General features: G+C 39.7%; 1 pseudogene; it reads left to right on the top strand.

Annotated features, from left to right (window-relative positions):
* LOC122906946 overlaps positions 1–14,250 on the top strand; it is a 441,004-nt pseudogene that overhangs the window by 415,218 nt on the left and 11,536 nt on the right.

Consider the following 14,250-nt stretch of genomic DNA (forward strand, 5'->3'; position numbering starts at 1 on the left):
GGACTTGGACAGAATGCTTTAGGCTTGACTTTGGGAACCATAGCAGCTACTTCAGCTGCAGTCAATGAAGGTCTTGGTATAGATTTTAGTACCTCATCAGATGAAAAGAGTAAGTAATGTTCTGTTCTAACAGTAACTTAAATTTCTAAGTCAGTAAGATTTTTAGTTATATGTTCAGTAGTAAAGTTTTTACTTTTAAATTTACTTTATATCTCACAAATTTTTGTGTCTTATGTATTTAAGATTTTATTTTCATAGAAAACTGAGTTTTGTTTCTGCATATGGTTATGTAGCTATCAGTGTGTGTATTAATATATGTTCTTAAGTTGGGATCATGAACACCTATATGGTATATAAGTTGATACCTGAACAACATGCTTTGAACTGTTTACCTCCAGTAAGTGTGTCAAATGTAATTAGATAGATCATGCTGAAGAATGTTAGAATCTATTTTAAGGGGAACATCTCTTCTTCCTTTTAAACATTTTAACTTGGGTTTGGGTAAAAATTTTAATACTTTTATAAACAAAGCAGAACAATGGGAAATAAAATTCTGTTATTGTCATTCTGAAAAAAGCACGTGAACTGTGGATGAATTTTTAATATTTCCTTTTTAAAAAACACTAGGACTCTGACCAGCCTATAGTAAATATACTTTTTTCCTGTAGGAAAGCAAAGGTGTATTTTTTTAGAATTCAGTTTTATGTATCTTTTTAGGAAATTTGTGAAGGAACAGAAACAGGTACAAGAAGAAATTAGTAGAATGTCTTCAAAAGCCATGCTTAAAGTACAAGAAGATATTAAAGCTCTGAAGCAGCTTCTGTCACTGGCTGCCAGTGGATTACAGAGGAACACCCTCAATATTGACAGGTTGAAAATAGAAACTGCTCAGGTAAACTAACTTAAAGTAATTTTATTGTAGGGTTTTGTTTCATTTTATTTAAGTAGAGGCTAACTGTTTTATAGGTTATAAGACTTGATACAGATATCCTGTAAGAAAACTGTATAGCATGTGTGCTTTTTAAAAAAAGATGTTATTTATTTGAGAGAGAGAGAGAAAGAGAGCAAGAGAGGGGGGAGGGTCAAAGGGAGAAGCTGACCCCTTGCTGAGCAGGGAGTCAGTTGCAGGACTCAGTCTTGGGTTTCAGGATCATGACCTGAGCTGAAGGCAGTCGCTTGACCAACTGAGCCACCCAGGAGCCCTAGCTTGAGTACTTTTAAGTTGCTATGATAATAGGAGTCACTAGTTTGTATTGAGTTCTTATTATTTATGAGGCAGTATTTTAAGCAATTTATATGAGTCCAGTTTAGTTTTCATGACAGCTCTATGAGTTAGGCCGTCTTGTCTTTGTTATAGAAAGAAGAATATGGGCAGAGAGGTTGTTAATAAATGGAAGAGGTTGTCAATAAGTGGAAGAGCTGATACTCCTAACTAGTTTGTTTCCTAAGAGTGCTTGCTGGCTAAATTGCTATATCGTACAAGCAAGGCAGAAAAATATGTTTTTAAAAATCTGTCAGCCAGTAAATAAAAACTATATTATGCTTTTTAAGTATTAAAAATTCTGATGACTTGCCAATCTTATGTCTTAGTTAAAAATGTTAATGAGGCTCATGTTTTTTGCCATTCATATGGACTTGTTTTTTCTTTCTATGGTATAATCTATGTCATTTTTTCTTTGTTGACAGTCTTGCCTCCCTTGTGTAGTTTGAAGTTTTCTCTCATCGTCTCCTCCTGGCTAGTTGTTCCGTCTCTGTGTGCGCAGCTCCCCATCTTTTAAAGGTGGGTGTTGCGCAGTCCTCTGTAACCTTCCTGAGTGCTGGGTGAATGCGTTCTTCCATATTTCTCTGTGATATCACAGAAAATACCTGTATTTAGTCCCTCTTAGCAATTTGCTGTCCCATTGGGATGTAAGTATACCTGGTTCTTTACCTCTCTAACAACTTCAGGTTTCCAGTTTTAAATTTATTCTTGGGGACACCTGGGTGGTTCAGTTGGCTAAGAGGCTGCCTTCCACTCAGGTCATGATCCCAGAATCCTGGGATCGAGTCCCACATCGGGCACCTTGCTCAGCAGGAGGCCTGCTTCTCCCTCTGCCTCTGCCTGTGCTCACTCTCTCTGACAAAAAAAAAGAAAAGAAAAGAAAAAAAAAATTATTCTTGGATAAGATAAGAGGGGCTTTACAGTTACTGAGTTTGTAGGATTTTGTAGTTGTTAGCTAGGCTCTTTCGCAGCTGTGCACATTCTGCTTATGTTTCCTTCCCACTTCCTGTTCCTAGTCTGTTTCCCCATCGAAGACTGGCTTTACGCATATGGATACCAGTGTGTGATAAGCATTTGGGGAATTGAATCTTTCCCTATATTTTTAGTCTCAAGTATTTTATTATGATCCACTTTTTGTCACCATTTTTTTTTGAATGAAATAGTTTTAAAATGCATTTCTCATGAAATCTACTTACTTGACAAAAATCATTTTTCTCAGTGATACAATTTTCCAAGTTACTTGTCAGGTCCTTGCAGGAACATTTCCTGGAGTGCGGCACAACAATGCAGAAGGAAAATCATTTGTCCTCCTTCTTAATAAGGTGATGAGGAAACCGGGAATGAGAAAAAGCTGAATAAAGAAATTCCATAGCAATCTTTTTCAAGAACTTGAAACCCACAACTTCTCTTTAGTTTGTGAGGGGAAATTCATTACTTTTACAGCTAAGGGATAGCTTCCAGTTTTCCATAAAATATTCTATACTTGATTTTTAATGAAATTTGAGATTTTAAAAAATACTATCATTGAATGAAGTCTGCAGCCTTAGACATAAGACCGCCACCCACCATACGCAGCCTCTTGAGGCTTTGCTCTGCTTTTCTGCAAGTGGCAGAGCCTCAGATGTATTGCTTCTCACTAATAAATGAATGTGTACCCTTGGCCCTGAGATTGGAAAGGAACAGTGTCACTCAAGGTCCAAGTCTGGATGCAGGAGCACACTGTGGAAGAAGACTGCTGTTTCCACTCCTGTTAAGGAGTTAAGCCATCCCTGTGGAAAGGGGCTTATGCAATCAGGATCTCAGAATAGTATTTGCAGTGTACCATCAACTGTGCTGGTGTATTTCTGAGACTAGTATATATCTGAATACAGGTTTTTATTGAAGTATTTTTTGAGACACGCACGAAGCCACGATTTGTGCCAACGCCTGTTTTAAGTTTGCTACCCAGTGTGGTAGGAACTTAGTTTGAGCAGAGGTTAAAATCAGAATTACATACCACTTGTGGATTACCTCTAGGGGGGTTTGGCATTGAAGCAGTGGCTATTCTGTTGTTGGGGCACACGCTGTCAATCATTTTTCCTCTCAAATCATCTGGGAACCCCCTAATGTTCTCTCTCTAGATATCCTGGAGCTTCTCATCGGAGACTTGACCTAGAAAGGAGGAAAACTGATAAAGCTCAGACAGTGATTGAGAATGAAAATGGAACCACTGTAATAGATCTTCCAGGTACTTTATCCCTCAAAACGGACTGTTCAGGGACAGGCACAGACCCTGCTTAGCACAGCTTGACGTCAGCGTCTCTGCCCGTGTGGCCTCAGGAGCCTGGTCCGGACAATCCCGCCTTCGAGGAGACGCGACCACTCACAGTATGTGCTCTTCACCTTGCTTTTGCTTTTCATCTGTTTTCAAATCAGATATTTCCTTTCTTCTCACTACTCCCTATTACTTTCCCTACATGGGGTGTTGTTTTTTTTTTCTCTTCAACAAATAATTTTACTGAGATATACTTCACATGTCACATATTCACCTTTAAGTGTACAAGTCTAACAGTTTGCAGTTTAGAAACAGAAAGCGAGTCTTACCTTGAGGCTTATCCTTCCCCCTCCCCCTCTTCTGTTGTAGTCCACAAGTTCACTGGTCATCAACAGGCTTCTTTTGTTTGTTTGTTTTGAAGCCTATTGCTTCTTGGCTAAGAAATCCACAGCATCAAGAAGAACAAGAATAATACCTTAGCCTCAGTGCTTATTCTGGGTCAGCACTGTGCCAAGCACTTTACATATATTAACTTATAAAATGCTTGTACCAATACTGGATATTTTTTTAATGATGAGGAAACGTAGTCAGAGAGTCATGGTCAAAGTCTGAGAGCCAGGAGATGGCTGGGTATGTATCTGACTCCAAGGCCATGTGTCTGACTATTGCTGTCCTCTGGTAGCAGCCACTGATCTGTCTACATGACCCACCAGGAAACAGGCAGAAAACCTCTAGTCATAGATCTTGGGCATATCTTAGTCGTTGGCCCTTTGTCTTATTTTTAAATAGGTTTATCTCTTAAGAAAATTCCAATTTTTCTACAAATCCCAGTTTTCCCAGCCATGGCTGTAACAATTCTTCTATCTCCTACTGCTCATATCAAGACCCTCCTCTTCTTGCTTAATGTGGTTACTTTGTCATCCACTCCGGTGATTGTATGTCCCAGAGTTTGTCTTTTTTATTTCATATGGACTGCCTTGCACTGTTTACAGCTGTTTCATGGGTCAAACTTTCTCTGATCAATTAGGACAAGATGATATTGTCTGTATATTTCTTTATCAGATCACTGTGTGGTCCCTAGTGATCTGATGCATAGTAGTTATTTGTTGATTATTTACTGATCACCTTGCGAAGAGGAAGTGTTTTGCTAATCTTATCTATAGGCGTTTTGGTCATCTTACCTATTGGTGTTTTGGTCATTCTATTTTTCTTATCCCATGGTATTGCTTTGTTATGAATCATCTGTTAAGATAAGGTTGTCACTAATGAAAGATGATAACTTACTTACGTGAAGATAATCAAAATATAAAACGCTTTTCTTTCCACCTATTTTTCTCCCTCTCGTTTTTAACTTGGCAGCTATGCAACAGCTGGTGAGTTTACCGGAAGGCGAACTTACTACAATTGAAATTCACCGGTCTGATCCTTATATTCAGCTAGGAACTAGCATTGTGGGCAGCAATGAAATGCCACTGATCAACATTGTTATCCAGGAAGTCTATCGGGATGGGGTGATCACCAAAGATGGAAGATTTCTTGGTGGAGACCAGATTCTTCAGGTATCAATTTTTTAAATAATTTTGTTAACTTGCCTCTTTTTCTGCTCTTATTCATCAATTTAAAACTTAGGAAATTATGGTACTGTGGAATCTGACTTATAAAAAGGTAAGTTTTACTGTTTTTTTTATGCAAAACAGATCAGAATTTATCTGTAATTTCTCCAATTTCCCCCAAACTCATGGAATGTATTTTTACGCCCATTTTAAATTTGATCCCCACATGTGCCTTAGTGCGTGGCTCTCCAGGCCAGCGAGATTCCTCCAGGCTTGGACTCCACGGTTGGCTATTTTGGGGCCACCTTCACTGCTAAATTCTCTTGTCCCATTGGCTGTATCCCTAGTCCCAGGGTACCATCCATCAGTTACCTTCGTTGTCTGATTTATCCTTCTCTACACCGATTACTATAGTCTAGAAAAGACAGGTCACACAGCACAAGTTACTTACAACTTATACCATTGAATTTAAGATAGAATTCAGAAATCATGACCACCTCTTGTTGGCTCTCCAAGGCACTCTCATCCACAAACAGCCTGACTCTGCACTAATCCTTGGTGCTACCCTCTCCCTCTTCTCATTAAAGAGAAATAGCTACTCCAACAAATGTACTAGCTTTGGGCAAGATGATATTATGTTAGAGGGCATACTGATGAGCATGAGTTGGCCAGAATTCCACTGTTCATGTGAATTCTAGGGTTCATGTGAAAATTGACCTGGATATATGACCCATACGAGTGTAAGTGGTACTTGAAGCTAAAAGAATGGGTATTGAGGAGAGAAGAAATAGGCATGAATGAGAAAAGATGTCTTCTAGGAACCCAACCTCAAGGACTCTTGCCTCCTCGATTTCACTTGAGTTCACTGCTCGGTCCTTCACCACGGTCTGTTGGTATTCACCCCTTCCCTTTTCCCTGCCACCTCTCTGGTCTGTGCCCTCACTGCTTCACTTCTAACCCAGTAGAATCAATACCCCTGCCTCCCTACTCTGCTCTGAAATCCGGTACTACCATTGTCAGGTTAATTCACCTGTGACTCTGCTTTCCCTGGGAAGATTGGACCAGAGAATCAAGTCCATACTGATTAATCTAATAGTCAGAGTCCTCTGTGGACTCTTACACAACCTGTCCCCTCAGCCTTAACCCTAGCTTTTTCTTTCAGCTGTAGCCATCGGTGTATTACTGAAACATCATAGGCATGGTGGTCAGAGCTGAGGGTATAATTAAGAGCAGAAAGGAACACCTGCCCTCATAAAATGTATAATCTAGCAGAAAAGCCAGACATAGCAATCTCCTTGCTTCCCTCCACATTCCAGCCTGTCCCCATTGTGCTACAGCTTCCCCACCTTCATCCAGAGAGCACTGCCCTGCCATTTTCACCCATTCAGACCTCGTCTCACTTGAAGTGCTGAAGACATTCCTTCTCTTCACCACTTAATACGTAATTGGTCACAGAGAGTTATTCACATGCAGTGTCTTCCTTTGGGGATGGCAGCCGCCATTACTACGTACTATGGGACAGGCTTCTCACAGAGCTGGGCCTGGAGTCGGTACCCAGGACATACTTGGTGAGTCAATAAAGGAGTGGATTTGGTTATGATATCCTGTTGGGAATAGTTGTCTTCTTCATTAAAACAAAACTTAAAACCTCTAGGATTTTTAGTTCTTCAAGAGAAATGTCCAGAGGGGAAGACAGACAAACTAGGCTCCAAGAGCAGCAAGGATTGACCTTTCCATGGGGGGTTCCTGGCTTTGGTTTCCACGCCCATCCGTATTCTGCCTCTTGTAGTTTGTGATCTCCACTTCAACACTTGGGCCCAAAACCCCTCCTTATTGCACTTGTCCTGGCTGACACTGACTGAACTTCCAGTGTTTTGTTCTTCACTAAATCCAAAGAGGAAATAGGAGAATACAGGAAGCATAACTAATCCAGCTTATGTAAAATCCAGTTTCTGATCCTACCATAGCTAGCTATTTACCGCATTCCTGTGTTTGCTGTCCTTTTATGATATTAGTAGTACTCTGGTTGCATGAGGTTGGCACAGCTCTCTGGACACCTTACCCTGTATTCCTTCTACCCCACTCCTAAACTGATTCTCCGTGGAGGAACTCTTGTAGCTGGTTTTGACATTTTGACACCTTTGTGGCCAAGACCAAAAGAGCCAGATGGCCCTTTTCTGCAGCTTACACAGTGTTCTTTTCTTCTCCACTCCTGGCCTTTCTAGTGATAATTGAGTATACATTTATTTTCATCTTTTCTTCTTTGCTACCAGCAGTGTGCCAGCTTTAGATATTAAATATTTTACATATTTTTATTTTTACATATTTCATAATTTTTACATATTTTTATTTTCCATATTTCTCATGCTTTTTCTAAATTTTCAAGGTAAAAACAAATGCTTTGTTCTTATTTGCATTTCTTTGAGTATAATTGAGGTGAAGTCTGTAACCTCAGATTTACTAATGTATTTCATAGTTTGCTAATATATTAGTAAAAATACAAAAATGTATAAAAATATATTTAATATATAGTTTTGTTTGCTATAGGGTTTTGTTTGCTAATATATTTCATCTACAGGCTTTTTTACTGGTCTGCTTTGGAGAATCGTTTAATAACAAAACTGAATCCGTATACCTCAAATAAAAGGCTAATTATCTGAAATACTGGCTATAATTTGGGGAATTAACTCAAAGCTATAAATCAGCATTGTAGACATTCCAGTGCATTATTATTGTTTATGGAGGCATGCATATTAATAACCCTAAGAATGGCAATCTTAAATCCACTTTAATGATTTCAAATTGATACACAAACTATGAGCACATAACCTGATTATTGAATTCACAAAGGGTTTCTCCTTTTGTGGGCCTGACTTCTCATTGGCCTTTGGCTGGTATGCTGGAGCCAGTAAGTAAAGCCACACTCCTTGCCTAAATACAGAGTAGTATTTATGGCCAAATACAGAGTAGTATTTATGGCCAAATACAGAGTAGTATTTATGACACTTGGAAAGAAGGCTCCTTAGTATATTTTTACTACCTGGTTATCTTCCACTTTTTGTGAGCTGCATAAATAATACCGTGAGCCAATTTGAAAATACCTTGGAGTCGTTAAGATGGTTTATTTACAGACCAAAGGGCTAGCTAGCCTGTGTTTTTAGTTTAGCAAACTAGATGTAGTAACAGTGCATGGCTTTGGTTTTCCCACACTGATTGTATATGTGTGTGTGTGTGTGTGTGTGTGTGTGCGTGTGTTTTATATATATACCCACACATCCATGTTATTCTATTAAATAACCTAGTTGAAAAGGAGAACCATATACCCTCAGGGCCTTTCACAGTGCAGCATTTTGAGCAGTTTGAAGAATAAAATAGTGTAAGAGATTACATCAATAATACTATTAAAAATAATACAAATTTCAGAACATGATTAAGAGTATGTATTTACAGTGCGATCTGAGTCGACAATGATTTATTCACTTTTGGTTTTGAAGGAAAATAATTGCAGTCATGTCTTGACTGCATTGGTCCAAAATATATTTAGCTAAAGATGTGGTAAAGTTTACTCTGTTGGTGCTATTTCTACAACATCTAGCAACAGTATTTTATTTGGTCTCTGCTTTCTCTGTGTTTCACTGGCAACCACACATTTGTGAAGGGAAAATCTCTGATTGTAGGATATTCCACAACCCACATCACAAAGATGGTGTGAGGCTACATACTTGCATGTGTCTAGCGCTGGATTCCAGCCAGATGTTTGTAAAGTCATTTGTGATAGATGTGATTTAAGACGGAAAAATAAAAACCTAGAGATAAGTGGCTTTTTAGCTGAATAACCAGAAATGATGAGTTTTGACTAACAACTCCACGTCAGGCTGGTTTTTTAGAAGCTGCCTTAAAGTTCTGTTCTTGACCCTATGTTACTCAACTTTTTCATCAAGGATCTGGATGGCAACCAAATGCACAGATGTTGCAAAATTGGGAGAAGAGCGAGTTTATGTGTGAGGTCTATGGCATTTGATGCCTGAATTTTAAAAGATGTCAACAGGCCCAAATCAATAAAATTCAAGTTAGTGGTGCTCAAAACGGTCAACCCGAGATGAGTAGGAAGGGGGAAGGCTTTCCTTCAGATAGACTCACATGAAAAAGATTGAAGGGGTTGGGTAATCACAAGCACCTAACCCAGAGCCTGTGCCACATAACGCATCCAAGAGAATGTGGATTTCCCGCTTGCTGTTGGTGCAGACAGATGAGGAGAGGAATTCTAATTGTGAGAAATACTCAGAATTGCGCCAACCTCTTCCTCTGACTAGGTGAATAACTGAAGCTGGGTGTATTTTCTGAGTCCTCTTCATGTCCCAGGATCAGTCACTATACTCCTTTCAGGGCCATAAGGTTTAGTAAATAAATGATCTGTGAGTACTGAGTTAAGCTTGTTGTATTAGATAGATGTTACACTTGAGTGCTAAACAGAGTGAAACTGTAATTACCTGCTTTCCTGCTTTTCTTTAAAGTAAAAAACACTGATCTGAGATGAGGTTGTGTATCTGGAATGTGTCCCTTTTCTTAGATTAAAACTCGGTGTATTTTTTCCAGCGTAAGTGTTTTTCATTTGGAAAGCCATATCAATCCAGTGAACTTCAGTTTCTGTTCCACGAGAACTAGTATTTTGTTGGCACTTGCCACATGCTGCTGCTGTCTCTGCATTCTCCTCCTGGTCCCGTGAAGCGGAGAGTAAACCCATCTCACCACTCAGGGAGACACTCAGTCATCCCGCTACCGGCAGGACCAGGGACTCTGATGCAGCACCCTCGCTGAAGCCCGAGATCCTAACTGCCATTCTCTACCTCGTGCTAGTCAGTGTGAGTGAAGCTTAGGAACTGTGCATTTTAAAACATCTTCAGAGGGCTTTTCTTTGTAAATAATGACTGTATATCATTTTCCAAAGTCAGTTTCTTATGAGGAAGTAGTGATGCAACATGGGGGCTTAAGTGGGTAGGAGAAGAATCCATGAAACAAGATGGGATAGGGAGGGAGACAAACCATAAGTGACTCTTAACCTCACGAAACAAACTGTGGGTTGCTGGGGAGAGGGGGGTTGGGAGAAGGGGGGTAGGGTTATGGACATTGGGGAGGGCATGTGCTTTTGGGTAAATTGGAAGGGGTGGTGAACCATGAGAGACTATGGACTCTGAAAAACAATCTGAGGGGTTCGAAATGGCGGAGGGGTAGGAGGTTGGGGTACCAGGTGGTGGGTATTATAGAGGGCACGGCTTGCATGGAGCACTGGGTGTGGTGAAAAAATAATGAATACAGTTTTTCTGAAAATAAATAAATTGGGAAAAAAAAAAAAAAGATTGTCCCACCTTGGTATAATTCTTTTCTTTTCTTCCAGGTCAACAACTGTAACATCGGCAGTGTGTCTCAGAACTCTGTCAGAGCCGCCCTTTGCCAGCCCTGAGTTAGGTACCACACTGCACCTGACCGTGCTGCGAGAGCGGCGCTTTGTGAACCGGACCTACAGCCACTTCGACTGTAGCTCTCCCCGGGAAGAGGTCTTCCACGTAGTCTTTCACAAATGGGACTCTGGTGAACAACTTGGCATTAAACTCATTCGAAGGACCGATGAACCAGGTGTTTTTATCCTTGATCTGTTGGAAGAGGGCCTGGCTGCACAGGATGGAAGGCTGAGCAGCAATGACCGAGTGCTCACCATCAATGGACATGACCTGAAGCACAGAACGCCTGAGCTTGCCGCCCAGATCATTCAGGTACACGCGGGTATTCATTCCACATGCTCTGCCTTTATGTCGATGTTTTCGTAACATGAGAACCTGAGGGATATTTGCTATTTCATGGGGGAAATCAAACATGGCTCCCCAAATCCTTCAAAATGCACAATAGATTATTTTATCATTACAGATAACATCCTGTCTGGAAAACTGTATCCCCGTGAACATTTAGCCTTGCTCTTTATAGAGTGAAGGCTCTATATTTTCATATGGGTTTTTCATTTGCTCCATGGGCTCCACCTAAGCCCAGACATAAAAAACACATTTATGTCCACATTTAACAGGTGAGACAAGCAAAGCTTGAAGGAGCTGTGGTTCCAAAGTTGTGACTTCCCTGCTCTTCTAACTTTCACTCTCCACTTCAGCTCCATACAAGTGGGGAAAATCAATTTTTATTGAGAATAACTCATTATCTCTGTAGTGCCTTTTTATAAAGCATTCAGAGCATTTCAAACACATCATAACGTGTGTTCTTACAGTATCCCTGTGAAGTAAAGATGGTTATTATTAGAGAAAAAAAATTTTCAATAAGAGCATTAAAATAGGTAAAGTAGAGGGGCACCTGGCTGGCTCAGTCATTACGCATCTGCCTTCGGCACAGGCATGATCCCAGGGTCCTGGCATCCAGTCTCCCATCGGGGCTCTCTGTTCAGCCAGGAATCTGCTTCTCCCTCTTCCACTCCCTCTGCTTGTGTTCCTTCTCTTGCTCTCTGTCCAATAAATAAATAAACACATACATACATAATAAATAAAATCTTTATAAAAAGAAAACAGCTTTAAAATTTTTTTAATAAAATAAGATAGAAAAAGTAGAAAATAATCCAGAGCAGACCTTCTGGTTCTATATCCTACCAGAGCATTTAATGATATGGGTATCTCCTACAGTGAAAGGGGTGAAACAAAGATGTATATGGTGTTTTGTTTTGTTTTGTTTTGTTTTAAGTAAGCACAAGAAAGCACTCTGACATAAAGGAAACCAAGCAGTAACATAATCGAGCATCAGGAATTAAAGTAGGTGGATAGTCCCTGAGAAAAGTGTATAGTAAACAGAATTAACAATGAAGATTTAAGCTACTGTGTAAGAAAACCGAAATTTTTTTTTTAAAGATTTTATTTATTTATTTGAGAGAGAGAGACAGAGAGAGCATGAACGAGGAGAAGGTCAGAGAGCGAAGCAGACTCCCCATGGAGCTGGGAGCCTGATGTGGGACTCGATCCCGGGACTCCAGGATCACGCCCTGAGCTGAAGGCAGTCGTCCAACCAACTGAGCCACCCAGGCGTCCCAGAAAACCGAAATTTAAATCCCATTTAAGTTACTCCTTTTCACAAATGTTTGGTTCATTATAACTATGGGAACACACACACCCGGTAGCCATCTTGCATTAGGAGGGAGATTCAGGCGTTGGTCTCTTGTCACAGACTTGAGGTTTAAAAAAATTGGATACAGATACTTATATATGATATGAAATATAATGTATTGCTCAAGTTGTTTCTTTGTGAAAAACATCTTAATGTTTGGTTTCTGAGAATAACATGTATTCCATGTCTGAAAAGGAGACTAAGGAAGACAAAATACAGAAAATGAAGAAGGAAGTCAAAATCACAGTCAGTCTAAAGTCCATAAGATAGTGACATTAAAGTTTTGAAGAACATCGTTACAAACATTTTTCTGTATATGCCTACAAATAAATAGGTACGTATTTACATAGGTACTTACACATGCACTCAGCTTGCAAATTCTGAGTTTGCCACCCTTTCTTTACGTCAGCTGTATGTTGTGGACTTCTTACCCTGAAAATAGATGCATCATGATATAGCTGTATAGTAGGTGTGTTGTGCTAAAACTTACATAAACACTCCCCTGTCAACAGACTTTAATGTTTTGTTTTCAAGTTTAAGACATTTTGCTAAACTTCCCTCTAGAAAGATCATACCAGTATATACTCCCAGCAGTAGGGCATGCCACTTTTTTATGAAATACAGGTATTGTCGTTTAGGCATCCTGCATTTTAAAAAATCTTGACTTTAACAGAATTCTTTTGTTGTGCTTGAAACCCTGAAGTGTTAGATAGGCAGTTAGCCTAAACCCAAACGTTGGCCCATCGTTTAAAGCTTATATGTCTGCTTCCATCACACACCCAGAATTCTGTCTTTTAAGAAATCAAAAAAGTTCAGGGATTTGTTTGTTAATAGGTTTGCATGAGCAGGGGTCTTCCCATAAAGCTAAATTACTGGTTATAGAGTATTTGGTAGTGGTGAGGGTTAGGCAGTAAAGCAAACAATTCTTAATATTGAAATGAGATCACAGAGGGGCTTCTCACCCTTCACACCGTGTGATCTAATACTCGGAAGTGTCAGAATTTCAAATATCTGGATTGTAAGCATTCTACTTTGGCATTTACCTGTTAGATCAAATCCCCAGACTCTGGCCACATGAGAAGTGTTATTCTTTCAGCTATTTTGAAGAATTGTCTGAAACTAGTTTAATGAAATACTTGAATAAGTAAATGACTTTAATAGGGCCTTAAAATTGGTTATCACTCAGGCACCTGGGTGGCTCCGTGGTTCAGCATCTGCATTCGGCTCAGATCCTACATCGGGCTCCCTGCTCCGCGAGGAGTCTGCTTCTCCCTCTTCCTTTGCCCCTCCACCCTGCCCTCTCGCTTTTGCTCTCAAATAAATAAAATCTTTTTTTAAAATTATGGTTTTCACTCCTTTTCCAACTTGAGAACTGAAACTGGAGTGATTTCTCAACATTACTGACTGCAGTCATGGGGGAGGGTTCTACTTTCCACCACAGCTTCTTGAAAGCAGGCTGTCAAATTTTCCCCTAGAAATGATAGTAAACTTGGGAAGTTGTAGTCATGACCAAGAATCAACATCAAGTAGACCAGGCCTGTACGTTAAAAGCAAAGATAAAATAGCTCTTAAAAGTATAATAGATGTGAATCTGTGTTTCAGATCTAGATCTATAAATACAGATAATGGACCTCTAAATTCAACGTGGTTGTCATCACCTCTAAAATTACATTTATGTGTGAGTGCACGTATGACATATATACGCACACAATTTGTAATGTATATCAATCCTAATCCTGTTTTACAGGACCTTTGTTATCCTTCTTTTCAGGACTGTTTAAGCTGATCCCTATTTTTGATTCGAACCTGTAGTGTGTGGAAACAGAGCTACACATAGTTTCATTGATGATCACTCTCAAAGGAGCCATCTTGGAATTTATTTCAGGAATCACAAAGGATTGTAATCCAGTTTTGAATCCGTTTGTCCTTTTATCTTCTTTGCTCTCTTTCTCTCAGTGCCAAGGCCAATTTAGCAGGGGAGGGAAGTGTAAAAAGACAGTTACCCTTCTAAGACATCATGGGGAGATCAG

The sequence above is a fragment of the Neovison vison genome, chromosome 5 (genome assembly GCF_020171115.1).
Source record: "Neovison vison isolate M4711 chromosome 5, ASM_NN_V1, whole genome shotgun sequence".
Taxonomy (NCBI): Eukaryota; Metazoa; Chordata; class Mammalia; order Carnivora; family Mustelidae; genus Neogale; species Neogale vison.